Source organism: Tympanuchus pallidicinctus, unplaced genomic scaffold (genome assembly GCF_026119805.1).
Source record: "Tympanuchus pallidicinctus isolate F22 unplaced genomic scaffold, pur_lepc_1.0 scaffold11, whole genome shotgun sequence".
NCBI classification, from domain to species: Eukaryota; Metazoa; Chordata; class Aves; order Galliformes; family Phasianidae; genus Tympanuchus; species Tympanuchus pallidicinctus.
The window spans coordinates 19,181,577-19,205,672 of record NW_026294627.1 but is presented as its reverse complement, the minus strand read 5'-3'; the positions used below and the strand labels follow the sequence as shown (position 1 = coordinate 19,205,672).

General features: G+C 41.3%; 1 protein-coding gene across 1 annotated transcript in view; it reads right to left on the bottom strand.

Annotated features, from left to right (window-relative positions):
• FRY (FRY microtubule binding protein) overlaps positions 1-24,096 on the bottom strand; it is a 235,808-nt gene that overhangs the window by 198,616 nt on the left and 13,096 nt on the right. The window contains exon 2 of the mRNA XM_052671119.1: positions 7,323-7,495. The gene's annotated coding sequence lies outside the window, so the exon portion shown is untranslated. The remainder of the gene's footprint in view (positions 1-7,322; positions 7,496-24,096) is intronic.

Below are 24,096 nucleotides of genomic sequence, written 5' to 3'. Positions count from 1 at the left end.
GAGTTCCTGTGTCATGATCGTAGAATGGCTTGGGTTGCAAGGGACCTTTAAGATCACCTAGTTCCAACCTTACTGCTTTTGAATACTTCCAAGAATGGGCCATACACAGTTTCTCTATTCCAGTGCCTTCATCATCCTCAGAGTGAAGGATTTCTTCCTTATACCTAATCTCAATCTCCCTCTTTTGGTTTAAAACTGTTATACCTTGTTCTACCATTACAAGTCCTTGTAAAAAATCTTTCTCCACCTTTCTTAAAACCCCCCTTTAAATACTGAAAGGCAGCAATGATGTCTCTCCAGAGTGTTCTCCAGGCTCAACAACCCCCGCCAATATTGACAGGAATAGTCTACCTCAGAGATCCTACAACTCATCTTTTTGAGTGTCTGTATGTCTGTATTCTCTGTGAGGAATTTTGGTTTTGGATAGAGCTAGCTCACCTTCAGTCTCCCAGCAGTATATGCTACCCTTTTATTTAGAAAGCTGAAATTCCTTGCTTTCAGACTGTCTTTTAAGAAAAGCATTTAAATCTGATGATAAATTTACCTTGCAAACTTCTGTTCAATGCATGTAAATGACTAAGTACTTTAGGCCTCACAGTATAAAGATTTTTTTTTCATCCAGACCTTGTAAAATTTCACAGGTCTCCTTCACCTCTTGTCTGTATTTATATCTCACTGTTGAATGGAAATCCATAGCCCTTATCCAGTACTTTAATACCTGCATTACCACTATAATTTGCAGAAAGTTTTCTACCTTTCCCTCTAGAATCTGATTTCTATACATACAAGTACTGCTTCTAAGCTACAGCACCATACTGCCAGCAAAGCTGAGCAAGCAGTATAGAATGGTCCTTGGCTTTCCTTCATGTTACTAGATCAAAGAATTTTGTACTTGAAACCCTACAATGTGTGCTCTTATTATCTTCCATGCAGCAGCATTAAAAACTTGTTTTGCTGTAGTACTGAAGTGGACAACTGACAGATGAACCACTTGATGGATAAGGAAATGGCTGAACAGTGGCACTGACAGAGTTGTGTCAATGGTTCCATGTCCAGGAGGAGATTGTTGACGAGTGGCATTCCTCAGAGGTTGGTACTGGGACCAGTGCTATCTAATCTCTTAGTAATATCAGCAAGTTTGCCAACAACACCAAGGAATATGGTGCAGTATGCCCTGAAATGAAGGGATGCTATACAGAGGGACCTGGACAGGCTGGAAATGTGGACCTACGCAAACCTCATGAAGTTCAACAAGGCCAAGGGCAAGCTTCTACAATCCCAAGCATGAGTACAGACTGTGTGATGAGTGCACTGAGACCAGTTCTGAGCATAAGGACTTGAGGGTCCTGATGCATGTGTGTTCAGCCCAGAAGGCCGTGTCCTGGGCCACATCAAAAGAGGGGTGACTAGCAGGGCAAGGGAGAGGATTGTCCCCCTCTGCTCCATTCTCACGAGGCCTCACTTGTAGTACTGCATTCAACTCTAGGAAATCAGCACAAGGCAGGCAAGAAGCTGTTGGAGTAGGTCCAGAGGAGGCCATGAGGATGAATAGAAAGCTGGAGCACCTTTCCTGTGAAGGCTAAGAGAGCTGTGGCTGTTCAGTCTGGAGAAAAGGTGGCTCTGGGTAGACCTCATTTCAGGGTAGGTTTCAATTAGAAATTATGAATAAATCCTTCACAATAAGAGTAGTGAGGAACTGACACAGGGTATCCATAGAAGCTGTGGATGCCCCATCCCTGCAAGTGTTCAAGGCCAGTTGGATGGGGCCCCAGGCAACCTATTAGGAAGTGTCCCTGTCCAGGGCAGGGGGTTGAAGCTGGATGGGCTTTAAGGACCCTTCCAATCCAAGCCACTCTATGAATTCACCTGACTCTCATGCCATAATAGTACTTCAGCTTCTTCATTATTTACTAATACCCCATCAACTTCAGACAACTGGTAAGTAGCAGCACTGCAAAGAGGTACTTTAGTGAAAATCTTACATCACCCAAATGCTAAAAAATGGTACTGTAAGCTTTTAATCTATAGACTCCTTAACATAACTCTCACAGAGAGATAAAACCTACCTCAAATACGACATAAAAATGATTTGTAAGCCAGATGTTTGCAAAATACTGTATATAGTCTTTATGTCACACAGTGTAAATATATATATTTTTTAAAGTATCAGATCTATTGTCCTAGAAATATATATATGCCATATCCACAAGTTAGCTTAACTAACTCATAAAATCTTCCAGAAGATTAACAGTGCAAGCACAGGACCTGTCATTCATGGTATTTTGAGGCCTTTCCCAGTAGAACTACAGCTGTACATATCAACAGTCTTTTTATACAAGTGTGACATATATAAAGACAAGCAGAGAACAGGACCAGGTCTTCATCTCTCATTATTTGTTTTCTCATAATTTGTTCACACAATTCCTGAGCTGTATGCATCACCGTTTTAACTGGGAATGGCCTTATCAATAAAGAGATGCATAAAGTGAATAACTCAAATGAGTTTTATTGTATAGCTTCTAAGACAATGATTAAGAAACTGGAAAAATTACAATAAAGTGATCTTTGAAGTAAATCTGCCTGCTTCTACATCAAGTTTATTCCAAATTAGGAACTGAAAACTTTATATCTTATGTAACACTGAATAACTGCACAAATAGAATGAAGTCTTCCTATCAAACCTTCAAAAGACAGGTATTTAGATCTCCACTGCTATTACTGTTGAAATTGTACCAAATTGGCAATCTTGATTTGCTAGCATAGATCCCATTAGCCAATGACCTACATTAGCCAACATAAGGCCCAGTGCACATTTACATAAATGGCTGGACAAAAATCCACTGAAAGAAATCCAAACCTTTGTGCAACCTTCTCTAGATTTTTTTCACTCTCTCTCTGGAAACACAGAAAGTAGGTCAGCATATATCTCAAAATAGCACATCAGCACCGAGGAAAAAAAAGTAGTATTTCTTTATCTTCTGACTTTTTAGCTCATTTCTCTATAGGGGGAAAGGAGAAAGTCTTTCCCTTATTCTACTCTAAGGATGAACTAGTGAAATAAAAAAAAAACTGCTTATTTTTTAAAAAGGCCCCCAGATCACTCATGTACACAGGGAAACTGCTAACCACTTAAAGTCAAGCAAAAGAGCACTGAGTTGAACCATTTAAGTTTTATCTGAAGGTAAAAGCCAGGAAGTTTGAAGTGTGCTTAAAATGCTGAACTGGGTATGTATCACATCCTGTTCCTTGTACATTGTGTTCCTTCTATCAAAAATCTATTTGGTAAAATATTTACTTTGGAATTAAGGGCACACTTACTGCGATTTCGTTCTTCATCTTGTGCTATTTTTAAAAATTATCTGCTGTAACAATAAGAATTGTTGCCTGCTTTGTGATACCTTACATGCTTTTCCTAAACACACACACAAATATTTTCTTTAATGTCAGATGCATGTCTCCCTCCATATTTTTTTTCCTTTTTTTTCCCCTCCTCTTTTTAAGGAACCCAAGGAAAAAAACAAACAAGGAAGTTAAAAACTCATTTTCCACGCATTTATAGCTACAAAGATTCTAAAGAACTCTTCTGGTTTTAGCAGCAACAGAAGTTGTTTCATCAACTATTACAGTACCTTAACATGTAAAGAAAAAATAAAACATCTATTAAGAGTAATTAGGCAATATTAAATAAGGAATACCAGCCCTAAAAATGTTACTTACCTTATTCAAGTCAATATCAACACTGCTGGCTTCAACATGATAAATGATGTTGATCTGTTTCCCAGAACACTAATATTTTTAATTAAGAAAAAAATTATATTGCCTCCCCCCAAATTCCAAGTGTCAGCCCTCACTTGGCTCTCTGCATTAATTTAAAATGACTGTTTGGAAGATATTAAACAGTGGTGGTTTGACCTTTTGAGTTCAGTGATTTTTATGCAACCAGCAGGAAATTCTAAAAATAGCAAAAACAAACTTTTTTTTCAGCTCTTCTTTAGAATAAAAAATTTATTAAAAAAAAAAAAAAGTAAAAACAAAAACCCTACTGCTCTATGCATCACTCTATGCTTCTATGCTTCATCTCAATTTTTGGGCACCTAACTTTCATTTATTTTCCTGCATCAGTCCAATCCTGTTTAAATATGTCATCCACCAGCTTTTGAGCTGCATACTGAAGTACCAGAATCCTTGGATATACACAAAGACTTTGGTAATTACAGAACTGGATTCCTCCATGCAGCCAGGCTGCAACATATTAAAAGTCTCTCCAAAAAAGAGAGACTAAGAACAACCTCCTGAATCTAGAAGATCTGCACTTTTATTTTACACTCAATAAACCAACTACCGGAACTTAAGTAAAAAATAAGTTTTCACAATTAAATGAGTGAAGAAATGATAGAATTTCTCAAACTTCAGAAATTAAGTCCAAGCACTAAAATAAAAATGTTGAGCTTGTATGTCCTGTGAAGTCTTCACCTTGTATGATTTTAACCAAGTAAACAAAGAACATAATTAGGTACATTTAATTGCATTCCTGGATTACTGCCAGATAGCTCGTCACATATCCTGGAGGGTCTCAGTAGACCGTGTTCATTCTTCCAAAAGCTGAAGGCACAGAATTGAGTTCAATCTAAAGCTGGACAACTATACTCCTAAAAATATTATCAGACCAAATAAATCACAGAGCAGAATTTTCTAATGAAGCATTAAAGTACGTAAGAGGAAATAAGGTAATGGTGTTTATTAGCAGCAACAGATAAAATCACCCCTAGCATTCACTTGCTGATGCCAGCAACGTCATTCCCGAAAACCTGCGAGAACATTTGGAAGGATAACATCAACATTTGTCAGACTTCAGTACTACTAATTTTTCTAATGTGCCACCTGTGTAATTAAAAAAACAAAAACATTTAAAACATTTAAATGGAACTAAGTAATTCCTTCCACTCCCTGAGTTTTCTCTAAATAATAAAACACAGATTTCACAAGAGCATATATTGTCAGTTGGTCTCACCTTCCTTTTAGGAAACAAAGGCCCAAAAATAGGTGTGCTTGTTCATGCATTAGACTAGATAGCAGGAAGAAATTCTTTACTGTGAGTGGTGAGAGACTGGAACAGGTTGCCCAGTGAGGTTGTGGATGCCCCCTTCTTGGAAGCCCTGTCCCTGGAGAAGCTCAAGGCCACATTGGATGGGGCCCTGAGCAGCCTGGTCTGGAATTAAATGGGGAGGTTGGTGGCCCTGCATGTGGCAGGGGGGTTGGAGATTCATGATCCTTGAGGACCCTACCAACCCTGGCTATTCTGTGATTCTGTGAAGCATTTAAGGCCAGGCTGGATGGGGCTGTGAGCAACCTGGTCTAGAGGGAAGTGTCTCTGCCTATAGCAGGGGTTGGAACTAAAATCTTAAAGGTCCCTTCCAATCCAAACCAATCTACAGTTCTGCCTAACATCAACTATGAATTCAGTATTTACAGGATGCCTGCTGATATGTCAAATTTGTACTCACTGGTGTGGGAAGCCTGCTGCCATGAGATACAGTTTTCACCCAGAATCTGTTAGTTTAACTGCTGTAAGGTTTTATCTTCTTTAACTGCTATGTCAAGGAGAAGCATTAGCACAATCGGTCATTTCAAGACAAAATAAAGCAGGTGAAATAGTCCAGAAATTATCAAAACTAGTCTTTTTGAGTTTGCCTAACTGGAACACATTTGCTCCCAGAACTACAGTCAAAAGGTAGTTTAGCAGACAGTGTTCATTTCCCAGCTGAGAGACTGTAAATAGATAGAATTGTACATTTTCAGACCAGAGTCATGCATTTCATCCTGGCTCATATGGCACAGTGATACATGCTCAATCTTGTGAATACAACACTGGTTCCTCTTGTGACTTATTTTTATGGTTTAGGCATCTCCTTCATGCCCTCCAGTGACAGACACGTGGATTTCAGCACATTACAATGCACACCAGGTTGAAAACACACAGACTGCTGCTGCTGAGATGTGACTTAGAGCCTGACCACAAGTTCACACTGAACCTACACATTCAGTCCATCTCTTGCCAGCATGCAGGTCTGCAACCTCCTGCACAGAACATCTCATATGTAGGCAAGGAAAATTCCCATCTTCATAATGCCCATGGAGGACTAGAACAAATATCACATGTTCAGATCTCTGTACTCCAAAGCACAAATATATCCTTCTGCTCCTTTTTTTATCCGCACTGTCTCAAAAAGGCCATACTGAATAATAAATGATATTACAGTTGTCCCAATGTACTTAAAACTATCATCTAAAAATCCAGAAAAGCCAAAATAGAAAAATCTGCTTTTAAGCAATCTGCAAAGAACATAAAAATATCTACTCAGACTGAGAAACCTGTAGCCCTGCCAAGAGCCTTTATAGTACTGCTCTTTGAAAGCAAAAGAAAATAATTCTTCAGTGGAATAGAATTGGGAGCACTAACGAAGCTAGTACTTCAAGAGATATACTGCTAACAATGTGATTTACTGTGTTAATTACAGGGCAAATTAAGTGACTCCAATAAATCTTGTTTTTTGTGCAACAGAAGGACTAAGAAGAGTTTAATAATGACAGGTTAAAACTTATCCGAACTTTTTAGTAGGAAAAAATGTTTTGTTTTAAGGGAAGGAAGCTGATAAATTTCTTCTCTTATTGCTCTCTACTTTTCCTTGAGATATAAATGCGCAGTAGCAATTGCAGATATTTCAGATGGGACTAAGGCTGTGTGCAAAATGCTTGTTCATCTATTTCCAGTAGTATCAGAAAACCAAATACATCCAACTGTTTTCTGTAAGGACTTTCAGCCCCAGGAAGGTTTTACCTGAACACCTGCACTGTATCAGATTAATTAACAAACACAAGTTTCTTCAGCTCCTGGTCATGCTCTGCCAACTTCCACTGATGTCACGAAGGAGAGTTCATAAATAGTTGCAATAAAGTATTTTGCATAATCTCATGTTACATGGGATAGTCTTAATGAGTCCTAATATAGTTTTGTAGTTCGTGTTTAAAGGTCATAAGAATAATCACCCAAACCTGTCATTGCCAAATAGTTAAAATCATGCATGCAATCCTTTTCAGTAGGAAATATATATACAAGCTTCCAAATCTTAATATGCCTAATGCTTTATATTTTTTGCCTATGCATATATATACTTTAAAATATTTACTTAAAAATAGATAATAGTTGTCACTTTTACTCAGTAAACAAATGCATTCATAAAACAATAGACTTCACTGTAATATTCATTCTTGTTAACCAAATCTCTTGTACATTCAGGAAGCCTCGATACTTAGGGTCTTACCTTTCCCCAAAGCAAGAGTTTCCAGTAGTGATCCCTCTTAGTGTTTTAACTTTTCAATGTAATTTTCATAGTTTCCTAGTTCAGGATGAGATGGGTTAATTGCAAGCAGTATGGCTGATCTCTTGCTTGCTTCCTGAAGATCACTGTTTTGCATCATGTGCCATCACAACTACCTAGATAAAAAAACAACAGTGATTTTAAACTCCAGTCACCTGGACAACAGGATATATTACTGCTTCCAGTTCAGATTAAACAAAAGCCAAGTCTTAAAATATAACCTTGAAAATTGTATTTACCTACTAAACATTTCATAATACACGCTGTTAAAAGGATTATTGCATACTTTCCTCCATCCTGTTGTATACAGAGATAAAACAAGTGGAAATATGTTATTGTCTTTCCTACAACCCATCTTCACCACTGACAATGGCATCCTTTTTTCTTGTAGGTTTCTGGTGAGAAACCACCAGTAACAGGAGAAACAGAGTTACACTGTAATTCCTTCGACAGAGGTAAACAGATTGGGGCCTCTGAAAAAGAAAAATGTTAAGAGTAGGAATCCACTTTTACTATTTGGCTATAACTGGAAGGTCCCTATTTGAACAAACAGATGGTATTTTTATTTGGTGCAACTATAGGTATCCAATGGGGACCTTGCATTTATAGCCTAACAGTAAAAGTAGATTCCTCTTTTATTACAGTCTCATATCAGCTTCAGAATCAGGAACAGAAGTTATTCACCCATAACCACTCCTTGACACAGGCTACATACATTTGCTTTCACGCTACATGGAAGCAGCACGAAGCTAATATAACTTTTCCCCACCTGGACTGGTAGAAATCTCATACCCCAAAATCCCTACATAGAGATTGCCTTTGGACTGCAAGGTTAAGTCCTGGAGTCTCTGGATGTGGTAACAAAGGAGCATGAAGTTGCCTCCACCTTCCTTCCCCAAGTACCACACTCACTCTATTAAGGCACACCTCTTTCAACGTGTTTTTCTCAGACTTACTGCTGTTACAAATGGCAGTGATGGAAAGGGAAGGGGAAGGGGAAGGGGAAAGGGAAAGGGAAAAGGAAAGGGAAAAAGGAAAAGGGAAAAGGGAAAAGGGAAAAGGGAAAAGGGAAAAGGGAGAGGTTTCAACAGATCCCAACATACACAAAGGCAGCCAGAGACTGCCACCTGCATCATGTCTGTGTTCAGAACTGCTGACAGCATATCTGTGGCTGCTGCTTTGGAGAGCAGTCCCATGATGGTCACACTGAGATACCCACAGAGCTGGGTTAACAAACCCAACCTGAATTTCACTGCTACAAAGATAGTTTAAATACTACTTAAATCTGTGGTGTAAGGTACTTTACTTGGTTCTGACAGCCAGGTACACAGAAGCCAAAAAGCTTCACTGTTGAAGTATTTGTATTTAGAGGAAAAAATACCCCAGAAGCCCATGGCACGTGTGAGTGAACTAACAATCTGCATACATCAGTCTATTCCCAGGCTGATGGGATGGGACAGATGGGATGAACCTCCACTGGTTCTCTGACAGCCTCTTACTCCACGCTGGGCTAGTTCTGTATCAGCTGCAGCTGCTCAGGCCCTCATCCAACCACATCTGTCAAAGCACCTCCAAGGATGGAGATCCACAACCTTCCAGACAACACCATGCTGTCATATCAGCCTCCTGAATCTCAATCCAACTATCCACGGCAGTAAATAAGACAGTACAATGCAAACATTATTACCTGTTCAGCCAACAGAAATGTCTGACTGTGCACTTAATCAAAAGATTCAATATTAGCAGGATATTGTCTCCCATTTGTTACCTCACTAGGTGTTTTACAAACCTGTCTCCTCTCCTCACCCCTCCTGTAACAGCAGAAACCACCTCATTGTTTCACTATGTATTATTAAAGGGCTTAAACATTTTTTATTTCTTTTTCCCTTTTAGATAGCCCTCTGCAACTATCTTCCATAAAAACATAAGTGTAGTTGTACCCGCAGTTTAAGAAACAGTGCCTTAAGTCCAGATAATTCTCTTGTTCCGCATTTATACTTAAGAATTCAAGTTTCCTGAACATTAAGAGAAGTATCAAACTGTGGCGTTAGACTCAAAAGTCACTGAGATGGAACAGTGACGGCTCAGATCTGCGCCATCAAACTGTCTGCATACTGAGCTATCTTTGTGTATGCTGCACTGCAGTTGCATTTTGAAGGTAAGGTCCCATTGCCTAGATGCAGTTTTAGTTTTGAAAATAAAAACTGACAGACCAGATCTGACAGGTCCCTGCAACTACTTCAGTTCCTCACCTCCCTGCTGAGAAGTTCATTCGCGTCTGTGAGATGCTGTAAGAAATGTGTTAGATTTTTTGACAAAAATAAGTTATTGACTTTTAAGCCAACCAACCAAAATCCTAATAATATGGAATGGTATCGTTCGGATCATCATCGTCAATGCAACCCTAGATTTAATCTGTCATCTGTGTAACACTGAAAGACTGTGCCTCTCATTAGAAGCAACCAGCTCTTTCTGCATACCCATGTAGTACACTGCACTTTCCGATCCCTTGTAGCCTGAAGCCATTATTCTAAACTTACTGGGAGGAGAAGAAGGATCTGGAAGGTCTGGAAGAAAGGAAGGGAGTGCTTTCCATAACAGACTCTCAGACAACTGCTGTATGTCCTGACTCTCATGGACATTTTACTTCAAAGAACATGGGCAAGCTGAATCAAGCAGTCAACAGCCAGAGGATACAACCGTGTGCACACACAGAGCTAGTTGATCCCATACACAGAGAGCACAGCTTCTCCACAACCAGTGCAAAAACCAGACCTTGGACTGGGCTCAACAGAAAAATAAGCAAACCACAAAATAGAGTACAGCATGGATATATCGAGTTTAAATGCAGTGCGCTGCACAAGTTTGTTTTCTACTCATCCTTCTCGATGCTTTTCTTGGTAAATCTGTTACTCCCACACAGATATTTTCTCCATGAAGCTATGACTTTCTTAGCTCGGTGCTTTGTTACATCAGTCTCATATGTGCAACACAACGTGTGTATGTCACGGAATCATAGAATGGCCTGAGTTGAAAAGGACCACAATGATCATCTAGTTTCAACCCCCTGCTATGTGCAGGGTCAGCAAGCACCAGACCAGGCTGCCCAGAGCCACATCCAGCCGGATGGATGTGTCAGGTCAAAGAGATCACTAGCACTTACACTGTGCCCAACTTTTTTTTCCTGAAAAAGCAGTATTATCACTTGTAACTCTTGCAACTCTTTCTCTTTTAAGGTTATTTCTCAAATAAATCTTACATGACAAAACAATATTCAAAAGTTTATTGAAAATTATGGTCTTAAGATCACAAAAAAAGTGCACCGAGTTTACAGCTGTAAATAAGACATCCCAAACCAAGGAGGTTTGTCAAAATAGATGCTATTCTTCAAAAAGTAAACTAGTGAAGGCAACAGCTGCATCCCTTCAGCACCCTCTATTGGCCTTCCTGCAGCACGTTACCTTGTGTTCTCAGAATTGTCACTTGTTTTTCACAGAGACATTTATGCAAAAACAAACACAGAAAGAATAAAAATTGAAATAATAAAAAACAACAGTCTATTGGGGGGTAAAAATTTGAAACACACAGCATAAATTCACTTACTAACATAACGCTCAGTGTTGCTGGACCTGCCACATACTAGCCCATCTCTGCAGATAGCCAGAACTTATCCAACTAGATGGGCAAAATGTTTGTTTGGTTTTTTTACTAGCCCTTTTTGTGTGATATTTCTAAGAAACACTAATACTGAAGAGCATCTCACGTGCAGCTCCCACCAATATAAATGACAGCTCTGCAGGACGAACTGCTCTCATGGAACCGAGAACTTAACAACAGACACGTTGTGGAGAACAGCATCCACAAAAGACAGCACTCAAGCCACATCCCACGGAGCGAGCAGATAAATGAAAGTCCAGATGCCAAAGACAAGGTGATCTAAATATAACCCCTGCACACTGCCTTCTGGTGAGCGGCCAGATGGTGCAATTTGCAGCGACGGAGGCCCTCAGCTCAGCAAGCCCTGCAGCTGCGTCCCAAAGCCGGCTCAGGCTCTGCAGCGGCAGCTGTGTGCTGCATCGGGGCGGCAGAGGGAGGAGGAAGGGGAGGCGGCGGGGCTGGGGAGGGGAAGGAGCCCTGGGGGACATCGGGGTGCTGAGGGCTGCTCCTCAGGGGAGGTCAGGGTGGGAGAACCACCCTGGGGCTCTCCTAATGTTTTTGTGATTGTCAGCACCAAAATGGTGCTAATTACAACAGCCTCCAGAACATGCTGACATGCCTGTGCTTTAGTCAAGGCAATTTGTAGTACCGTTCATTAGAAAGCAGTACTACTGAATTTCAAATGCTAACATGCACACTTCTTTGGGTAATCAATACTGTAATGTTAGCGGGGATGGAGAAGGCAGTCTGACCCGGAATGGCAACATCTCTTGCACAGAACAAAAGCAAAATGATTCCAGAAAATCTGTGCAGTTCATTCGAGGTCACAACAAGGCTCAAGCCTGAGGTAGACCCCAACTGGAGCCACATCCACAAACCTCAGAAAGGAAGAAAAGCAATCGAGTCTTTGCAATTCATGACATTATTATCACTGTTAGCACTCATCATTTTGTCAGGTATTTTCAGGTTTTATTTATTTACTTATTCTTCATTTATACTTCAGGCAAACATTTTCTTTGTTTCATTATTTCAAGACAAAATTACCATTGCATTCTTTCTGACTGGAAATTCTCCCCCCCTTTCCCCTCTTCCTCCCATGTTTGAAAGCTCTGCTTCCGAACAGTTGGAAGTGGCTTTCTCTAGAACTTGGCTGCTGGCTCACAGGTTCCTTACGCAAGGAGCTCCTCTGCACAGCAACCCCACGGGTGGGGCTCCAAACAGCAACTGCCCCACGTGTGTGCTGCAATTCCAAGCAAGGGAGAAGAGAAAAAGATGCAGGAACTGTTGGGTACAAAGGAAAACACTGCCTTTCCGTATGAGAAATGGAACTTGGTTTAAAAAAAAAAAAAAGGTGAAAAGCAACACAGAAGAATCAAAGGCAGATAAAATATTTCACACCCAAAGTTGTAATTAGTTCTAAGATCATAATATGATAATGATTATTGAGAGAAATAATTTATGCAGAGAACAGGTTATTTCCTGCAGAGAATCATGTAAATAGTCTGCTGCAATGCCACCCATCTGCCCCTCCCACTGAATACCCAAATGATTTCAACTTATCAAAATGCCTTGTTAAAAAATTACTGGGATAACAGCTGGGTCTTTCAGTAGTTAGGGAGGAAGTTTCACTATCAGGATCTTCTAGTTGAGAAGATAAACTGAAAAATGTGAACATGAACAATAAAATCACTACTGACTGAATTTCAGGAATAGAATTAATTTCATTTTCTAAGTTTATGCTGTTTAAAGTGGATGGAAGTATAAGCCTTTTACACTGTTTTCCACAGTGCTTTCCTGAAACAAGCTGGCAACACTCTGAGGGGTAAAGAACTGGCTGGATGACCAGTCCAGGGAGTGGTGGTGAATGGAGTTAAATCCAGCTGGCAATCAGTCACATGTGCTGTTCCCCAGGGGTTGGTACTGGGGCCCGTCCTGTTCAGTATCCTTACTGATGACCTGGATGAGGGCATCCTCAGTATGTCTGCACATGACACCAAGTTGGGAGGATGAGTCTATCTGCTTGAGGGTAGGAAGGCCCTACAGAGAGATCCAGACAGGCTGGATCACTGGGCTGAGGCCAGTGGGATGAAATTCAACAAGACCAGGTTCTGCACTTTGGCCACAACCCTAGGCAAGGCTACAGGCTTGGCCTTGGGGCAGAGTGGCCAGAAGACTGTACAGAAGAAAAGGATACGGGGATGTTGTTCAGCTGAGCATCAACCATCAGCCAGCAATGTGCCCAGGAGTCCAAGAAGGCCAACAGAATCCTGGCTTGTATCAAAAAATAGTACTGCCCTGTACTCAGCACTAGTGAGGCTGCACCTTGAACACCACTTTCAGTTTTGGGCCCCTCACTACAAGAAAGACATCGAGGCCCTGGAGCGTGTCCAGAGAAGGGCAATGAAGCTGTGTGGTGCACAAGTCTGCTGGGGAGCAGCTGAGGGAGATGGGATTGTTCAGCTGGAGGAGGTTCAGGATAGACTTGATCGCATTCCACAACCACTGAAAGGAGGGTGTGGTGAGGTGGGGGTCGGCCTCTTATCCCGTGTAACAGCAATAGGATGAGAGGGAACGGCTTCCAGTTGCACCACGGGAGATTCAGGTTGGACCTCAGCAAAAAATTTATTCTCCAAAAGAGTGGTCAGGCACTGTCCCTGGAGGTGTTCAAGAAACATTTAGATGTTGTTCTAACAGACATGATTTAGACCTTTCAAACCTCATTGCAGCTTTCCAATACTTGAAGGAAGCATATATACAGAAAGGGAACAGTTGTGTAGAAGAGTGGACAGTGGTAGAACAAAGGGGAATGGTTTTAAACTGAGACTGGGGAGGTTTAGGTCAGGTATCAGGAGGAAGTTTTTCACCCAGAGGGTGGTGACGCACTGGAACAGGTTGCCCAAGGAAGTTGTGGATGCCCCATCCCTGCAGACATTCAAGGCCAGGCTGGATGTGGCTCTGGGCAGCCTGGTCTGGTGGTTGATGACCCTGCACATGGCAGGGGGTTGAAACTAGATGATCACTGTGGTCTTTTTCAACCCAGGCCATTCTATCATTCTATGATTCTATGATTTAGTGGGGAAGTATTGGTGGTAGGTGGACAGCTAGACTGGATGATCCTGGAAGTCTTTTTGAATCATGACGATTCTATGACACATCATTTTGGAATTGTATAAATAAATATTCTGTGAGAGAACTGAGGAAATCAGTTGTGAATGAAACCAACTGAATGAAAAGGTATTTGCCCATGCACTACACTGTTGTTCATAGAAATGCTTTTATTTAATGCTCCCCACATCCTGTTCCTCCCATTTTGAGAACGTCTCCCTTCCCGCTCCTGTTCAGAACAGACTAAGTACCATGGTGATGATAAGCTTAGCTGAGCCCACTTACACCTGTAACAAACAAACAACACTTCTCATGTTCAGTTTTGAAAGTATTTAGTGCAGAAGGAAGAAACTACATCCCAAGCAGCAGGGATGCACTCTGCTCAGCCTGCAGAGCACATTACTCTAACAGGGTATCTCCACTGATTTTAAATCAATTATCACTGTGCAGCACAGGAAAGACATATAGTACGGGTGCTAGGAAGACCAGAGCTCTGTCACTTGTCCAGATCCAGCAAGGAAAGATTCCTTTGGGTTTGCTTGACCAGACCGGAGCAGCATGCAGCTCCCAACTGGTGCAAACAGCTCCAAAAGGCAAGCTGAGCATTTCTGCCTAATGCACACCATTCACATCCTGTTCTCATGCTGTGAAAGACAGCCAGTATTAGTTCTTATTGATGCTTCAACTGTTATCGTACAGCTTTCTTCTGTACAGGAGCCTTTTCTGATGACTATACTCCTTTGTGTAGAAAAGAGATCTTTCTGGGTCTAAATGCATGTACTGCACGAAGAGTCTGAGACGCGTCGCTGACATTCTGCAACAGACTGATAAACGTACCAATGCCCTCGGTAGTAGCTAGGCACTACTCTCTGATGTTTTACTATACAATCCCTAGAGCCCAATTTGACAAAATGCCTCTTACCAAACATATGTAAGGTCAAGTGGATTTTTAATAACATTTATGCAATTTGTGACAAAATGTTCATCTTGCCAACTGACTGTACTCTCACATTACTATTAGCAAAGGCAGTCTGCTGGTAACATTCCATGCTCCTGAAACCATTTACTTATCTTCTTTTCTACCAGTAAATTAAGTGATGCAGAATGAACACCTCAACAGCCATAGCTTGACAAATGAGAGCTAATATCATAGAATAGAGATGACCTCATTTGCCCGCCAAAAATGAATGCCAATCCTAATGCTAGCTGAAAATTTTGAGCTATTAGAGCCAAAGTTTCTAAACATTATCCACCAAAAAATACAAAACCAAACTCAGGATGCCCAAATCTGGTAATAGTAATGCCCTGAATAATAACTTTAATACACTTTCTAGCTGTTGTCTGTGTGACAATCTCCAAAACAAATTCTGAATAAGAATCATGAAGACGGACAAAACAATAGGGTAAATTAAAAAAAATCCTTTAAAGGATGACTTCATTTAGGAAAACTAAACAATTCAGAAAGCACCACTAAGGACGCCTTTATACCAGCTATCAATATTGCTTTCTTCAATAAACAATAAACCACTGTTAATCACACTGCCAGCCAACTGCTTCAGAATTAAGCAGAGAACACTTTATTCAAAACTTAGGCTAACAAAACCAAATGAACATGTATCTCCACCAACATCCTTTTCTCAAAAGCATTAATACTAAGCAAAGCTCTTGATCACAGAATCACACAATTTCCTGAGTTGGAATGGACCCACAAGGATCATCGAGTCTAACCATCAGCTCCACAAAGGACCACCCAAACCCAAGCTGCGGCAGCTCGTGGCCGTGCCCACAGCCCTGGGCAGCTGTTCCATGCCCACCGCCCTCTGGCGCAGCCCCTTTCCCTCACCCCCAGCCGCCCTCCCCTGACGCAGCTCCATGCCGTTCCCTGTCGCTGTCACACAGAGCAGAGCTCAGCGCTGCCCTCCGCTCCCTGTGAGGAGCTGCAGCCGCCATCAGGCCTCCCCTCAGCCTGCCCTGCTCTGGGCTGAGCACAACAGGGGCCTCAGCTGCTCCTCACACACCATGCACTCAGACACTTCCCCATCTTTGCACCCCTCCGTTGGACTCTAATAGCTTTATGTCCTTCTTACGTCGTGGCACCAAAAGCTGCACTCCATGCTGGAGGTGAGATCACACAGCACAGAGCAGAGCAGGACAACTGCTTCCCTCACTCAGCAGTACTAGGCCTGACTCACCAGGCTATGGTTGGCCCTTCCGTCTGCCAGGGTGCACCGCCAACTCGATTTGCCACTAACCAGAACACCCAGATCCCTTTCAGCACGGCTGCTCTCCAGCCCTTCACCTCCCAGCCTGTACACTGAGCCAGGGCTTCCCCATCCCACGTACAGCACCCAGCACTCGTGCTTCTTCCGCCCAGTACTCAGCTCTGATGAGGCCGCACTTCCAGTACTGTGTCCAGTTTTGGGCCCCTCACTGCAAGAAAGACACTGAGGCCCTGGAACGTGTTCAAAGGAGGGCAACAAAGCTGGTGAGGGGTCTGGAGCACAGGGCTTATGAGGAGCTGCTGAAGGAGCTGGGATTGTTCAGTCTGGAGAAGAGGAGGCTTAGGGGAGACCTCACTGCTCTCTATAACTACGTGAAGGGAGGTTGCAGTGAGCTGGGGATCGGCCTCTTGTCTCATGTAACTGGTGATAGAACTAAAGGGAATGGCTTCAAGCCAGGGGAGATTCAGGCTGGATATTAGGAAATACTGCTTTTCTGAAAGAGTGCTCAGGCATTGCAGTGGGCTGCCCAGGGAGGTGGTGGAGTCATCAACCCTGGAGGTGTTCAAGCATAGCATTAACTCCTTCTTAGAACATCCTAGTTTAGAAGCAATTAATCTGAAAAGGAAGATCACAGAGTCACCAAGGTTGGAAAAGTCCTCCAAGATCATCTGGTCCAACTGCCCGTGCACCACCAGTATCTCCTCAGTAAGCCGTGTCCCAAGAAGATTTTGAGATACACACCGTATGCACTCATTTTTTTAAGCTGTAAATACATGGTTGTAACCTGATTATAACATGCTCTAGGGAACACAAAAAGGAGTTTGCTTTAATGAGGCCTTTATAATAAGTTTGTTTGCAAAGTTAATGCATTAAAACAGTGAAAACAAACATACGTAAAATTAAGCAAACAGTATTTTTATGAAGATTACTTCATATTAGTCCGTTTTTTTCTTGAATAATTGCATTCAACTTGTGAGCAGAAAAAACACAACTAATAACTTCAACATTCTTGCATGCAAGCCAAATGTATATATTTTATCTACTTTAATGGAACTACTTAATAATGAAAAATAGCTCCTGCTACTGGACCTGCCTGAGAGGAATTTATGAGAAGGTTGCTACGCGGCAGCTGGGCTGTATTTTGAACTCAGTGTAAGTTCATTGACTTCAATCATAATGCTTACAAAAATAAATGACATATTTATTAAGCAAAACTCTTGATAAAGTTATGATGCCTTCAGTTCTTTGCTCCAGAAGATCTACAGTGTTTATCCCAGAAAATAACTTTCTTTTACTTTGCATCAGAGATAAAAACCTTTGGCCACAGCAGGCAGATTTCTATCCCATTTGACATAGTGTGTCTTTTAACTTTCTCAGGACACTTACATGCACTGTTCTTTAACTCAAGATGGCCTAGGACACCTTACTAGATTACTACTGAAAAAGATTCAAAGATTAAACTAAGAGCTATTTTTTAAGATAAAATGAGAGGCTAAGGACACAGGCACAAGGTTTCCACCTGTCTTACTGAGTTCCACGACATACAGTCATTTATTTCTGTGGTAATTTTAAATTAATACCGTAATACATGCAGCCTAGCCAAATACACACCATGTTACAAGCTTGGCATTTTGCAGCTTTTTGGTTTAGGCTTGCGCACCCTATCTTAGCACTGCACTGCATATTCATGTATTCTTACATAAGAGTCACTGGTGCTTTGGTTAAAAGTTTATGCAAAACCCTACCACATTCTAACACTAACTCATTTCTCTGGGTTTTTTTAAAGTAAAAACCATGCATGAATATCAAAGAGCACACTGTAAATGATCGCTTCTAATCTTAGACACGTATCAATTATTCACTAGCTTGTTCTTCTTGTGCTTTATCGTATAGACTTCACCATGGTAACACTATTCTTCATTTCCTAGCCTTAATCAGTGAATCTGTAAACTAGTATTAGATTTAGCTGTTGGAATACTTGGTATTCTACTTCTTACACCACAAATGTAGACACAAACAGTGTCTATTTCGTTGCACCATGAACTGTGGAGTTTGCAGGATAACAGTATGCCTCCATTTGCTCAGCAACATGAAAGGATAACTCTTCTAAAACAAAGCCAGTTCCTGCTTTACTTACTAAGCATAAATACATAGCTCTGAATCACCACCAGGAAACTGAGAATGTAAAAGGTGTAAATGTAACATCCTGAGGCAGTACTTACTCCAAGCTCCTTACACAGTCCATCTTTCAATGATCACACATTTTAAAACTCCTATTAAGGGTTAGAATCAAATCACGTGTTTTCAGTAAGTAACTGAACCCAAAACGTGTTCTCATCTGACAACCTTCTTGGTGCTATAAAACTTACAGAAGACAACTCATTTGATTGTTTTCTTTGCCCTTCTTCACATGTGTAGCCATTTTTACACACATCATTTTCCATCTTCTCAAAATAAATATTTTTCTAGCAGCTTTTCAGTCCACCTGTTTCTTTTTTCCTCTCAGTTTTTCTGCCTCCCTCCCTCCTTTCTAATTCTCTTTTTCTTCATTACCTTTTTCCCCCCTGTATTTCCCCAGTACTCTTGATCCTATTCATCTTCACCTTCCTTTTTGCCATTGTTACACACACTTCATCTTCATACACCTCAATTTGTGAGGCTTTTTTTATTAATTATTAATCCAAAAGACAAATCCTTAATGATTTAACACTGTACCATTCCTGCCTTCAACTTGTAAAGCAAAACAATATTTCCTCTTTGCCCACTCTTATACTGGGTCTCTAGGGAGAACCAATCAAGCTGTGCTTTTGAGCATGTCATTAATTTTGATCCTGGCAGCAATTTCTAACGTTTCTTTAATATGTAAAAATCTATCTGTAATATTGCCAGCATGGAAGCAACAGCCTCTCCCAGTAAGGCCTTAATATCATTCTCTCATCATTCTTTTTCAGAATAATGAACTATGTGACACATTCCCTTGAAGAATAATTAACCTCACGCCGGATAAACGAGGAAAAGGTGTAATTCATTTTCCTGAAGGAACTATCACACCACAAAAACTGCACAAATAAGAAATTTTGGGACGGCACAGGAAGATGGATATTGCCTAGAAAGAAAAACTCTTACTCGTTCATGTTTGGCTAAGACTCCATTGTCCTTGACAAATCTGGAAGCCTTGGTGAACCTCTCCTTTGGGTCTGCCCTGCTCACCAGTGGCCTCCTGTCTCTTGAAAGCAGGAATTACCAGGCTTGTACTGAGCAACTGTCAGCTGTCCTTCTGCAATGGAGCTGAGCATGGTTTAGTGGTTTCTTTGTGCTGCTCTTTCATCCAAAGCCCCCATTTGTGGAGTCACACAGCGATCTATCATCTTCTCCCCTATCTCAACATAAATAACCGTATAAATAAAATATAATATAAAACAAAACGAAAACAGAATAGGGGAAACTGTGATGCAAATTCAATTAGAAACTCGATCATATTTTCAGAGCCTCACTGCTGACAAGGAGTATATTTAAGAAGACAACAGAAGAAAGGTGACCAAATCTATCTCCTCCAGGTACAAAAGTGGTATTGAAAGGTGGGCATCAAGGCCCTGACCATCTCCTCTTCCTCCTTGCCCAGGAATTAAGTGGCTTGTGCTCAAGAGCAGCTCCTCTGCAATGCAGAGAGCTGTGAGAAAAGCTGCTGGGAAAGATTTATGAAAAACCTTCTTGAGGGTTTCCCTCTTTTTCTTGGGTACTACGCTGAGCCCCTGGTCCCCATCTGTGCATGCAGCCTGGCCATGTCTGCTCACTGACCTGCTGGCTTCATCTTGGGCCTTCATGAATACAGACAGACCTGTCTGGCAAACTAGACACCAAGCTGGACATAACTCAGCAATGTGCCCTTGCTGCTAGGAAGGCTCATAGTATTCTTGGCTGTGTTAGTCAAAGTAAGGCTAGCAGGTCAAGGGAGGTGGATCCTTCTCCTCTACCCAGTGTTTCTAAGGCTACACTTGGAGTGCTGAGGCCAGTTCTGGGCCCCCCAGTACATGAGAAACCTGGACAGACTGGAGTCCAACAGAGGGCCACCAAGATGATGAAAGGCCTGGAATACCTCTCCTGTCTGGATAGCCTGAGAGAGCTGGGAGTGCTCAGCCTGGAGGAGAAGAGGCTCAGGGGGATCTCATCAGCGTCCACAGATACCTGAAGAATAGTTGTAGTTACATGCCAAGAGGCTCTACCCAGTAGACTGCACCAGCACTGGCACACAGGAGGTTCCCTCTGAACACCAGGAGCACTTCTGTGCTGTGCAAGTGATGGACCATTGGCACAGGCTGCCCAGAGGCTGTGAAGTCTCCTCCTTGGAGTTCTCTGAAAGCCAGACATGGCTCTGGGCATCCTGCTCGGGGCATCCATGCTGCAGCAGGCTGGGCCAAGTGACCTCCAGAAGTCCCTTTCCCCCACAGCCATTCTGTGACTGTGTGAAACCGATCTTATTGGCTGCCCCTGGAGTTGCCACCACGTTACACTCTCCTTACTAGGGTGGGGTGGGATTATGCTCACTGTTGTCATCACCAGCTGCTGGCTCACTTTCACTTGGAGAGCAACTACATCCTGCTGATCCCTGACAATCAGGCTCAAACACAGAAAGTACTGTATCTTAAGCTCTCAGTAAGCGCTGATGTCAATGTCTGGCCTAGAAAAAAGCAGCAGCTTCAAACACCACCAAATCAAAAAATCATTTTTAAAATACTTTTTAAAAAAATGCTTTTTCCCCATCCATCAATGGCATCACATCTCCATATCACATTGAGTCAGCTCCAGTAATCCATACACTCACAATATACTCAGTTAACCATAATATTCCATTCACACATATCAAACTGTTGGCACTTCCCTCTGCACACAGAAGCTGCCCAGCCAGCAAAGGAGGACAGCAGGACTGTATTCACAACTCCCTTCAGCTGAATGTACTGCAGCTGCAGGCGCTTCAGGTTCTTTTCCTTGGGCTTGAACACAAAGCTTCAGTGATCTCCTCAGAGCAGAACAGTGTGATCCTGACCTTCTACCAGACCTTACTTTTCTGATTCAGCTTCTCCATAAATACTCTAGAAAGCTCCTGCAATCACTCAGTGTACGTGCCAGTTCTGACCACCTTGCAATTTGCACCACATCAGAATGTAGATTACAGCCCCAGTAAGCGGTGAGTGGTTCATGGGCCTCTACTTGCTGAAGCTAGTATAATTTATAATTATTTCAACAAAGTCAAACAAAACAGCCCTTGACTATTGGTGCAGTACTTTGAGGAGTCTGTCCTGCAACCAGCCAAGTTCAGCCAGCAAAGAGACCACAGAGAAGCTTCACACATGAAGAGCTTCACCCAGGGGAGAAAGGACTTCACTTGGTCATGATATATTAATGTGAAAAGGCCTCCCATGACACTTCTGCATACAACACAGGTGTATGTTTATTGACAGAACTACTAAATGGGCTGTTGCTCTCCCATTAGCACTTCTGCACGTGCTGTCCTCTTTGCATGAATGCTCTGTGCAACCCCTCCATCCACAGCTGCTCTCAGCATTTGGTACCAGTCGTAAGGTGGATTCTGCATAGAGCCAAAAGATTTCTTCCTCAAAATCTATCACTTTCCTAAATACAAGACATGAACACCACTTGAAATATGGTACTGCTAAAATACATAATCCAATAATTAAATTTTATAGCATAAAATGAAGACATTATGGTTTCACAGCATGAACTTCCAATTGTTTAAGCTGCAAATATTTAAAATTCCAAATCAACTTTGATCCAAAAGTGTTGGCTCACCTGCACAAATTATACTTTACCACTGTAATTTAGTTGATAATACTAACAAATTTCTGCTGAAAGTACTGAAAACTATGAGCATGTTGAAAATGAGACCTTCTTGTAATACTTAGATTGAAAATACTTCTCTAGAGAGTAAAACGTTTACTCAAAATAACAGTAAACAAAGCAACTGCCACTCGAAAATCTTTCCTTGACCAAACGTGGATGTTGTTTTTGTTGTTATGTAAAAAAGGCCATTTGTTACCTGTGTGTTACCCACTAGCCTCAAAAATCTTTTTAAGTGGTCAGACTCTTATGATGAATATTACACAAGACCACACCAGAAAGGATTTTTTTCCCATTTAACATTTTTCCATCTGGCCAGCAACAAAATCCATTAGGCTTTCTGAATCATACGCAGTACAACAAAGACTTACTACTGGCATTCATTTGTTTAAATTGTAGAGCTGATATTTACAGCTGATATTTACAAGGTTGAGGTCAAATAAAGCAAGCTAGAGGGAGTTTATCTACACAATTTAACAAAACAAAACATCACCAACCAACTAACCACCTCCTTGTCCTGCCACAATACACATTAAAACACAGAGAAGAAAGGCCAAACAATAACTGGATGCAGTACCTCTGGATTCTGACCACTGAGGCGGAATGGAAGTTAAATCAAAATAAAATGATTCTAACTCAATTAAAATGGCAGAACTACCTATTTAAAAACAGAGATGACTACATTCCAAATGTTAAGATGTTTTTTATCTAAAAGGTTACTTGTTACATTATAGACTGGATTGGGCCCAACTTGCTGTTAATGCACTCAGTTATGCTGAATAGGATCGCTCCTTCCAGTCATGTTGGAGATGCAGACAAATTTAAAAGAATTACAGTACAGCAGTCTTTACCTTAAAATTCTAATTACACTTCCAGTCTGACTAAAGGCATCTAATGCTGTGACATTTCTGATTTCCATATTTTCTTCATAATTTCTGAAATAAGTTCTCTGACATTGATAGGATACTTTGGCTTAGGTATATTACAACAGTTCTACAGCCTCTACTGTGCCAGTACAGGCTTGATTCTGTTGCCCACAAACACACACACAGTGCTGCTTCAAATGTGGCAGTGTGTCACAGTCCCCCAGTGTCAGCTGAGGAAGACACAGGTCTCAAAGCAGTGAAATTACAGGTACACTTCACAACTGTCTTGTTATGTTCTTAAGTATCTTTTCTGTTGCATTGCCTTAAGATGTCCTTAACATCTGTTTACCTCAAACTACTGAAGCAATTTAGACATGCTCCCGGATGCTCTTATGTTTTTTAAGTATCTAAACTGGCAAATAAACTGGCAGGGAGGGAAAAAAAAAGAAATTGAGCAATCAGTCTCAGATCACTAGCCTGTATTTTATGTAAAAATCAAGCAGACTCCCTACAGAATTACATTATGTGACACATTACACACTAATTCATCATCAAAATGCCTGTGGTTAGTAACTAACTTCAGGGTATAACTGACACTCCCACAAATTAAAGAATATAAGTCATGATTTACACATATATCAGAAGCTTTTTTTGGTTCTGAAATGGAAATCATAACACAGCAACATTAATTAAAAGTCTCCAAACCTACCTTTAACTTCCTCAGATTTATGCTCACCTATGGGAATTCACAAATGACGAATGAGCTGCCACAGCTCTTGCCTTATTTCAGAGTCACGCGAGCTCACCTGGTCAGCTTGTTGAAGGCAGGCATGCCAAAAACATGAAGTCACTCACATTAGGGCAAAAGGCAAGGACTGAAATAGGTCACTGTATCAATAACACTCCTAGTTCTTCTTTCAAATTCTGCTAGACTCATGCACAACCTACTATATTAGCAAAATTCATTAAAGACATCAAATACAATAGGCTGAATATGAGATTGTGAAATAA